A 10,874-nucleotide genomic window follows, 5' to 3' on the forward strand; every position below is an offset into this window, starting at 1 on the left:
TTTCGGCGGTCAAGCTCAGCAGTGACATTACGCCTGTCAGCGTTGCAGCACATCGATTTGATTTTGTTACTAAAGACGTATAATGGCAGGTCAGAAGAGTTCATAACAGGCTGTAGACATTATTAAACATTCCTTTCTGTTCTTGTGTGTGTGTCACTGTCACTGTTGAGATGTGCCTCTAAGTTTCATTGTGATGTGCACTGATGACAAACTTGAACTTAAAGGAATCAGAGACATCAACACCGTTTACTGAAGTTTCGTTAATCGTTTCCGTTGTTTGTGCTTTAGAAGCTGCAGATGAGGTTTTCAGGCAGATCGTTGAAATTGCATCTGAAGGACAAATAGCAGGTTTCAGTTTGCAAATTATAAGTAGATTTTCCAGTTTGAGCTTCCTAAGGTGACGAGATATGAAAGACCAGAGTCTGACAGCTCCGTCCGCCATCTTGAGAAGCTCGTGATTCATTACTTGCCTGCGGTGGCCCTAAATAAAAACAAGAGACGCGGACACACTAAGAGGTGACGTATGTCGAATAAGAGGTGCGTCAGTGTTAAAATGAGAGGAATGGCAACATGAACAGGTAAAGCACACTAAATACGAGTCGAGGGGGTGCGTATTTCAAATGACACAGGAACGCAGGTTTATGCAAAGCAGTGTCAGTCGCTTCTGAGTGAGTGCCATGACAGTAGTGACATTTGTCATTTAAAATAACGTTAACACAGTTCTATTTTAAGTAAAGGAGAACTATAAAGTCGTCTTCCTTCACACTGCGTGCACTACCTGTAGCTCAGTGTCCCCATCTTGTATTTCTAATGGATGTCCCTTTTGCCCGCGTGCAGCACTTTGCCCACTCTGACATTAAATTCCAGGTGTTCGCCCCTTTATGAAGCTTCTCCAGGTCTTTCTGAATTGTTCTTGCTAACACAGAGAGGGGCCCATCTTTATGTACGGGGCCGCTGTGTGTGCCCCTCATTAGTTTTTGTGATGCCCTCTGCCACATGGCAATGGCTTTGCAGCTCCCATATGTCTCAGGGGAGTCACTTTTGGGTGTCAAGATGACCAAAGCCACAAACTGCTGATGCCCAACCATTACTGCAGATGTGCCTGCCCTCTAAATACAACTTGAGTAGTTGACCTGAAATGTCTTCCTGCTGCGCTTCAATTCAGTCTGCAGTGGTAGAGGAATGGCCATCATCAGTCAGTCACTTCCAGCACCCAAATAATTCAGTTCAGTGTCTTGACAAACCTGAGCACAAGGACGGAAAAAGCCCTGCAAGGAGTGCCAGTCCATACAAAGCCAGTTGAAGATCGCCAGTTAACTGGAAAGCGCAAGAAAACCCCAAACAGACACGGAGAGGACATGCAGTAAACTCCACAGGAGGGTGAGAATTGAACCCCGACTGGTGAAGGGGCGAAGGAGAAGTTCAGAGGCCTGTCATATCACTCAGCTCTGTGGCAGAGGTGGCACAATGACAGGAACTGAAGCTCTGGCACAGCACAGATCTTTAGAAATCAGAGTTACAGCCTGAGTTACGCTTAAGGTGGCGGGCACATGGCAAACGTGAGAGATGAAGGAAGGCCAATGAGTTACGATGGTGGGGCTTCCACAGGTCGCTGCTCATGGTAGACTCTGAAGGATGAGGTGGACGGTGGAGACACCGAGGTGTGGCCTCCACATTCTTGGACCTGAATGAGCCGTAAGCGAAGCGCTTGAACCAGAAGGTCGTGAGTTGGCGCAGCTGTCATAGGGCACTGGTGTGTCCACTTATTTTATTTATTTAAATATTTTACAGAAATCAGTGAAAATGTTCTTAAATGATAAGGAGGGAAAAAATGGTGACGTTTAAAAAGTCAAACTGGACAATAACTTTTCAATTTTGTATTTTTCAGAGAACAAAGATGTAAACAATCGGCCTGAGGACAAGAAGAAGCAGTGAAGCGGAGCGTGAGATTTTGTATTTTTGTGTTCATTTTATTCATGAAGAGTTCTTGTTTCTAATTTTCTAATTGTTCTTGTTTCTGTTTTTGCTAATTAAAGATTTAACTTGTGTTGACAAACTTTGGCCTTCTTGGCATTTCTTCTGGCTGTGTGAATGGCTCAAGAGCGACATGCAGCTTCATTGATGTTGTGTCTGTAAATGGCAGCAGGTTCCTCTCCTCGGCATCGTCTGAATGCCCTGAGCTTTCTTCTTGTAGTCCACCATCAGCGACCCGGTTCTGAACGCTGCACTCTAGTCGGTGTCATCATTCATTTTGCCACTATGAGTTAGGAGGACAGACTTCTTCTCCTCTGCTCATCTTTAATCTGTTCAAATGGTTCCTTCGGAGAAGGAGGAGGCCATCCTGCCCACTGTGCCTCCTAAATGCCCCACTCATTTGAATGTGTTTGGTGTGTGGTGGGTTTTAGTGGCTTTGCTTGGACTTTGAGCTTTTTGTGATTCTTTGGACTTTTTGACCTTCCTTTGAACTTCTGCATGGAGACGCGTGTGCTTTGGATTCTGTGAATGTTTCAGGCAACTCCTTTCTGCCTTTTTTGCTCCACAAAGCACTGCTAACAGTATGTCACCAGGCATTTTTAAAAATCTTTCTTATTTTTAAAGATTCAGTGTTTGCCTATTGCTAGTAAGGTTTTGATGGCTCCCCATACGTGGACGTTTTTGGGGTTATTTGGGACCCTTTTTGCTCCCTTAGATGTCCAGTGCCATTTCTGGACTCTAAAGCACATCAGAAAGTCGATTGTTATTTTTGATATTTGTCATCAAAATATATAATTAATATCATTTGACCTCTGATTTATATCTCTATGCATCTATCTTCTGCTCCTACTTGTTTAGGGGGGCTTCTCCCCTTAAGTGTTCACTTCAGCATATGCAAGGCATTCTCAGATGGATTGCAATCGGGTGACTGGCTTGGCCATGCAAGAATTGTCCATTTTGTTCTGCTCTGATAAACTCCTGTGTGGCCTCGGCAGTCTGTTTAGATCATCATCTTGGTGTAAGATGAAGCGTCATCCAGTGAGTTTGGAGCCCTTTACTGGAACTTGAGCAGATCAGATGTTTCTACACACCTCAGAATTCATTATGCCCCTGCCATCAGCAGATCCAACATCAATGAAGAGAAGTGTGCCAGGACCTGTGGCAGCCATACATGCCCAAGCCATAACAACCCCAGTACCGCCATGTTGAACAGGTGAGGTGGTCTGCTTTGGATTGTGGGCAGTCCTTTTTCATCTGCACACTGGGCTCTTGCCATCACTCTTTGTCTCGTCAGTCCACAAGACCTTTACCCAGAATTCTGCAGGCTCTTTGATGCTCTTTTTCACAAACTGTCATCTGGCCGCCCTGTTTTTGTGAATTGCATGTTGAAGTGTGGCCTCCTCTGTATTTGTGTTCATGAAGTTTTCTGCTGATAGTCGTCTCTGACACGTCCACCTCTGCCTCCTGAAGGCTGTTCCTGATCTGTCGGACAGGTGTTGGGGCTTCTTCTTGACCGTGGTGAGAATTTGTTTGTCATGAGCAGTGGACGTCTTCCTTGGCCTAGCAGTCCCTTTGAGATTCCTGAGCCCACCAGTGTGTTCTTTCTACCTCATGATATTCCAGTTCATTTTGGTCATCCTAAGGTCTTTCTGATGTCTTCCTCATAATAGCTTCTTTGATTTTCATTGGCACAGATCTTCTCCTCATATTGAACAATGGCAGCTACAGACTTCTACAAAAGTAGTGAGTCTTTGAAAGCTGAGACCAAAGGGGGAGGCAGACCACCCCACAGTTTAGGGGTCCTGTAACTAAAAGCTCGACCTCCCCCTGTTATTTTATTAATCCTTAGAATCCTAAGTAGACCGACATCTTGAGGTCTTAATGTGCGCTCAGGTTTGTAAGTCATGATAAGTTCAGACAAGTAAGCCGGACCTCGGCCATTTAATGCTTTATGTGTTAAATGGAGGATTTTGAAATCTGCCCTAAACTTAACTGGGTGCCAGTGTAAAGATTTAAGAACTGGACTGATGTGTTCGGATTTTCTTGTTCTTGTAAGAATTCTTGCAGCCGCATTTTGGAATGTAAATCACAATGTCTGAACTGCTTGATTTGAAAATCATTAGTTCATTAGTAATATTTTAAAAATACAAAATGTTTTATAATTTAGGATCTTCCAGTAAAATAGAAATACTCAATCGTAAACACTGGCACGTCTTGTCTGGTCCTCATCTTAATGTTTTCCACACCGCTGTTTTGTGGTTCCATTTAATGTATGAAAAGTCTCTTTGCTGTGGGATTATCAATAACCCGATGAATGAGCCGCTTGACTTGTCCACAACTTCTTGGCAGCTCTTTTTTGATTTTAAAGGATTAGTGAAACCTGTGAAGGTGATGGGCACCTTGTCTTTGTTATTTTTTTTACTTTGTGCACAAAGCTGGCACCTCTTTTTCTTTTGGATCTCTCTGTTGTTAAAATAATTAGTTTTGTTTCTCGACGTCTCTTGCACTCTGAGAGGGGGCAGCGTTTGGCTCCTTTTAGGTTTGTTTTACCGCACCACATCGCTAACTATGAAAGTGTGCAGGTGGCACCCGCTTCCCTTACATGGACATGGTACTGCCAGTCAAAGGGCAGGGCATTGGACCCTTGAAATTCAAAATTAGATGGCGTGGTTGTGCCATGTGCTGCTCATCTTCTCTTTCATTTTTCCTTGCCTTCATGTACCTGTGATTCATGCTTATTTAACTGGCCTGTAGTTGCTGGGATCTTATTGATTAAAATTGGTTTTTGTTAGTCCTTAGAAATTTCCCCAGCGTGCAGAGACCTTTGACAAATATGCATCATGGGTTCATACCTGTAATCTCTTACATCCTTACAAATTATGAAGGGAATAAGTCCAGTGGATCGAGTCTGTTATTTTAAAATGAGTTCATTAAGAACACGGGGACACACTTGGAAACTTGTGAAGATTAATTTTTGCACAAAAATTAGGAAGTTTTTCTTTACACAAAGAACGATAGACACTTGGAATAAGCGACCAAGTAGTGTGGTAGACAGTCAGACGTTAGGGACTTTCAAAACTCGACTTGATGTTTTCTTGGATAGGACTGGCGAGCTTAGTTGGGCTGAATGGCCCGTTCTCGTCCAGAGTGGTCTAATGTTCCTTAAGCACTCTTTGATAAATATTTTCTGGTCCTAGTGATTTCTTTTATTTCAGCCTGTTTAATCTTTGCTTCACTCCTCCCTCCACAATTTTCAAATCCTTCAACACCTCCTTAGTAGTCCCTGTTACTGCTCGAGGTTATCCACTTCCTCACATGTGACGACTACAGAAAATTGTAAGTTTAGAGAATTCACTCTGTGCCTCCGTGTATATTTAAAATGCCTGATTGTCTTCACTTCAGCTTCTCCTACTGAAATACTGGGTGGCCCGAGGGTCCCAACATTTCATGTCAGGATCTGTAGCTAACAATAAGCATCTCCAATCAGAAGCAGATTGCACAAATGTGTCCTGAATGCTAGGTGAGCAAGAAGAACATCAGAGGAAGACTACAGTTTACCATTGAACTTCAGGAACAAAGTGCTCTGGCCGGTGAGTCAGGGAGCAGTAAGGGTCCATTCACACTTGAGTGACATTTCAATTTCCAGCATTTGTTTATCATTCTTCAGGCTTTTTAACATCTTTTCCCAACGGTTTTTTGTGTATTCTTCAAGATTTTTACTGGGAAAATATGAGTGACGTCATTTCCATTTTGTAGGCTAAGCGGTGTTGTCGTGTTGAGAGGTGATTGCTGTGTTTGCAGAATGTCTCCTACCATTTCAGTGTTTTTAATCCTGAAGAGCAGGAGCGTCATCAGCGCACACATCGGGAGTCTCCTCTTCCGAGTCTCCATGAAGCAGGTACCATGCTAAGACATTCCAGGATTAGACACAGATGTTGAAAAGCAAGTAAGCACATAAGTAGTAACGTGAAAAACACAGCGTGATCGTGTGTCGTCTTATAAGAGCTGGTGAGGAAGAGGTAACGTTCATAACGTTAATCAGCTCAAAAGAACTGAACCTACGCTGTATTCATAAAAAATGAATCCTGCACGTGCTGGGCGGTAAATTTCATTTGAATGTCTGGTGGTCACCGCGTCGGTCCTGTGCAGGGCTCAGTCACGCGGCAGAGCAGAAAAGGGAGAGTTGTGTGCAATCCAGCAATTAGCTTTAATTCAGTGATTTGCAAAGATATTTAGAAAAAGATGCAACGGCGATGTAGACTTCTATAAACCTCGAATATAATCTGAAATGTCAGTCGTGGAAGAACAGACCCAGGGAATGAAGTTAAAGAGTAGCCATGGAGAAGTTCAATCCTAACACAATAAGCCAAGGGTGTGACATTCAACAATCTCCTTTGGGGAAAAAAAAGAAACAAACTGTAATTAAAACATAAAAGTAGCTGAGAAAATAATAGAATGTGTAATGATGTCAAAAGTCTCGTAGTGAAAGGAACAAACTGCAGGTCTTTGCCTTGACAGGACACGGTGCGGCTCACGATATTTCAAAGAGTTTCGGGGTCCACTCTCTTAGCTCTTTGTGTGCTTCATCTAAAATTGCAGAACTCGCCCTGAATATCCGTTCTCAACTCAGCAGGGTACCAGCGGCTGTATCTGATTTCCGTAGGCACCGTTTAAAGCTGTAACATGCGGCACGTTGAGTAGCTGTTGAAGGTGAGAAATCAGGGATCATATTTTCAATTATAATCTGTTGTCTCAGTTGGAGAAGTGACATCAAACTTACTTTAGATTGTAGTTTATTGAGATTATCCAGTGAGCGGCAGTCCCTTGTTGGTGTCAGGGGTGCGAGGAGCTGGTCTGAGCTGATAGAAAGCCCTCGTTACAGCCAAGGTGGGCAGCACATCACACCTTGCAGCAGGTGGGCTACAGCAGCACGAGACCACATCGGGTGACACTCCTGTCAACTGGGAACAGGCAAATGAGGCTACAGATCTCACGGGCACAACAACACTGGACAAGAGAAGTTTGGGAAAATGTTAATTGGTCTGACGTGGCTCAATTTCTGCTGCAATATTCAGAATTTGGCACCAACAACATGAAAGCAGGGAATTCAGTCATGTCTTGTATCGACGGTTCAGGCTGGTGGTAGTGTGATGGTGTGGTCGATATTTTCTTGGCACACTTTGGGCCTCTTAGTACCAGCTGAGCATCATTTAAATGCCACAGCCTACCTGAGTCTTATACATCCGTTTATGACCGCAGTGCGCCCGTTTAATTCACCAGATCATCGTCAACTGGTATCTTGATCATGACGATGAGCTCACTGGACTCCAATGGCCTCCACGGTCAGCTGATCTCCGTCCAGTAGAGCACCTTTGGGATGTGGTGGAGCAGGAGATTCGCATCAGGGATGTGCAGCTGACAAATCTGCAGTGGCTGTGTGATGCCATCATGACAATGTGGGCCAAAATCCACAAAGAATGAGGGCAGTTCTGAAGGCTAAAGGGGGTCCAACCAGGCACTAGCAAGGTGTACCTAATAAAGTGGCCGGTGAGTGAATGTACTCAGAAGTGACTTTATATATTCAAACATTTTTTAGATTGTCTAACTTTGACTTTCTGTAATAAGGAATGACTTGAAATACTCAGAACTGACTTTATGTGTTCACACTGGTGTTCTAAAAGTGTTATTCACATTTGCCAGTTGACTTCTCATTATTCTGTGTCGGGGTCTTTGCTGGCACCTACTGGACGTTAGTGGAAATGGCAATTTAGAAAATTTCTGAAAGTTAGAAAGTTGCTTTTTTTTTGCTTTTATATATTGAGGAATTCACTTCCATTTTCAGAAATGACTTTGGATATTCAACATTTTACTTAAGAAATTGCTTTGAATGTTTATATTCAGAATTTGACTTCAAACTGTGCTGCCAAGTGTTTCAAACCAAATTGTCCTTTCAGCTTTTTTTATTTCATGGTCTTTGCTGCCACCTCCTGGTCATTCATGGAAATTACAGTCTTTAATTAAATTATAGTTTCTTGTTCTTTGTTTCTGCATATTCAGTTGTTGACTTTACATACTCACAAATTATTTTATATAATTATTGGTATACTTTATTTAATGAGGAATTACTAAATGTTCATACTTTAGATGTATATATTTAGAGCTTTAGTTATTCAAAAATTATTGTATATATTCACAATCTTGAGCACTGGAACAAATATTTGAAAATTATATTTTTTTTATTTTCAGCCTTTCACTGAATATTTTAAAACATCTTTATTTATTCAGGCTTTCACTTCATATATTCTGACTTTGACTAGATATTTAAAAGAATGAGATTAAATACTTGGACTTTGACTTTAAATTCTTTGGAATAAATTTAAATATTCAGATTTTCACTTTATGTAGTATTGAATGATGTTAAATAGTTGAAATTGCTTTATATATTCAGGGATAACTTAAAATAATCAGAAGTGTCTGTAAATAATAAGGCTATAATTTTAAATATTCAGACTTTGACTTTCTACAGTCAGACTGCGTTGTCAGCTCAGCTTTTTTATTTCATGGTCTTTGCTGCCACCTACTGGACATTGATGCAAATGTCAGGCATTAATTCAATTACATTCAGTATGCTTTGGAGAAATAAGGATGTCTCTGATGAGTAGAATTCACAAATTGTTTCTTGTCCTCTGCCTCTTCAAATTCAGACTTTGATTTTATAAATGTATATAAATGTTATATAGAATGGAACATCAAAGCAAAGTTCCCAGAAACTGACAAAGTTAAGTTGGTTTGCTCACCAACGTACAGACTGAAGCACAATAGCCTGAATGGCAGCCTTTATAGTCGGAGGATGTAAAGTACTGATGGTGTCACAATAAAGGTGGTCTTTAGGAGTGCCAGGTCCTTGCACCCACTGAGGCCAGTCCTAGGCTGTCATTTAGATGTAGTGGCCAGTCTCCAATGACAATCGCTTGTCTAGGAATTAACATTAGAATTCCTGAAGCCTATGAAAAAAAAACTTGTAATCCCAGCCCACCTTAAGTCCCTTTGCTCCTCTCTGTCAGCATCTTTTGTGTTGTAAATGTGCCTGCAGTCCCAACCCCTGCCTTGACGGAGCTCAGCTCTCCCAGCAAAGCCAAGGCCTCCCTATCTGTGTGTGAGGTGCCGGGTGTTGTTTAGGGTCAGTAATACAGAATATCATTGTTTGGACTGCGGTGGGCTGGTGCCCTGCCTGGGGTTTGTTTCCTGCCTTGCACCCTGTGTTGACTGGGATTGGCTCCAGCAGACCCCCCGTGACCCTGTAGTTAGGATATAGCGGGTTGGATAATGGATGGATGGATGGATCATTATTTGGAATACGAGGGGGGACCCAAAAATAACAGAAATTCTGTTGTTGTTAGGTTGTTCCTTGTAGTCCGTGGTTGGGCCGCTTGGGCGATCTACAAAGTAGTTACACTTCTCACAAGTCAGTCTGCCAAGTGCCATCAGTCTGGAAGGTTGTGCTCGTGTTCAGTGAATTTTGTAAAAGTAGTTTTGTGCAAGCGTCCTTTTTTTTACGATGGTCGATTATCGTGAGCAACGCGCGGCTGTGAAATTTTGTTTTCTTCTTGAAAAAAGTGTTGCAGAAACTATTGTTGAAACAGTATGACAACCCTGAACCACCCATTGTGTGATTTCTTATTGTTCCCTCAGATGAAAAAAAGACTTGAAAGGAAGGCGTTTTGCCGACGTCGAAGGGGTAAAACAAGAAACGACCAAAACATTAATGGGCATTACTTCAGACGAATTTAAAAAATGTTACGAACAATGGAACAAACGGTTAGATAAGTGTATTTCCGCCAATGGAGAGTACTTTGAAGAAGACTAATTGTAGTGTGTACAGAAAATTAAATTAAACACGTTTTAAAAATATTACTTTTGGGTCCCCCCTCTTCCCCATATATGAGCGGCAGAGCTGGCCAGCACGTAAAGCCCGCCTGGGGTTGGCAAGCGAAGCAAGCAGGGGTCAGAGCCCCCTTGTATTTATAATGCCTGAGATTCTCCACCTGCCTTCCCAAACTTGTGAGGTGGATTGAGAAAGTTCCAGGGGTTTCTTGACTGCATCTGGGAACATCCTGCTGTCAATCATCTGTCCAGCCCAGCCCATCTCTTAGGGTGTTACCGTTGGCTACTGCAATATGTCATTTAAAGAAACATTACAAAATAACACAATGAAATGGCCCCCAAGCTCTCAGGTGGGGTTTTTCTAACACATCTAATTAAAAGGAGCAGTGAAATTCTTTTCAATACATCTTCAATATACAATCAGGCGCAAATTTACAGTTAAGGCAGTTCATACTTACAGCAGAGCGCCATAGTACAATAAAATGGCAATAATTCTGTAGAAATTGACAAAAGCAGTCACAGTGATAAATCTTGCATTATTGCCATTATAATTTCACAGGGTCTCATGTTTTGTGACTCTCCGCGTGGCTAATGTATTCATTCCACTCTGCCTTCAGCTACGTCAGTGTTTCTCACCCTATGGTGAAACAAGTTAACTTAGAAATGAGAAAACATATTGCAGAGTGCTGATGATCGCTTAGACACCCATCTGTGTCCTACTCATGACACAATGATGGCAACACACAACCAATTGCTAGTAACTCAGGTTGTCAGCCACTGATTAAGAAACATGGGCTTAAGAGACTCGTGCAATCCATTAACATGATGGCAACCCGCGACCCACCAATCCAGTGGTACAGAAACACTGCCTTTTCCAGACCTGGCTTGTGGACGCAGAGACCCGTAGATTAGTCTGTGCTATTCCATACATATGAAAAAGTTTGGGAGCCCCTCTTAATTCTTTGGATTTTTGTTTATCATTGTCTGAGCTGTCAAAGTCGCAACTTCCTCTTAAT

At 42.3% G+C, this 10,874-nt stretch overlaps 1 long non-coding RNA gene across 1 annotated transcript in view; it reads left to right on the forward strand.

Annotated features, from left to right (window-relative positions):
* Nucleotides 1-1,942, forward strand: part of LOC120539732 — a 36,907-nt gene extending 34,965 nt beyond the window's left edge. Inside the window, exon 7 of the long non-coding RNA XR_005635654.1 lies at nucleotides 1,889-1,942. This is a non-coding gene — a long non-coding RNA (uncharacterized LOC120539732). The remainder of the gene's footprint in view (nucleotides 1-1,888) is intronic.
* Nucleotides 1,943-10,874: the final 8,932 nt, after the last annotated feature.

This window comes from Polypterus senegalus, chromosome 11 (assembly GCF_016835505.1).
Source record: "Polypterus senegalus isolate Bchr_013 chromosome 11, ASM1683550v1, whole genome shotgun sequence".
NCBI lineage: Eukaryota > Metazoa > Chordata > Cladistia > Polypteriformes > Polypteridae > Polypterus > Polypterus senegalus.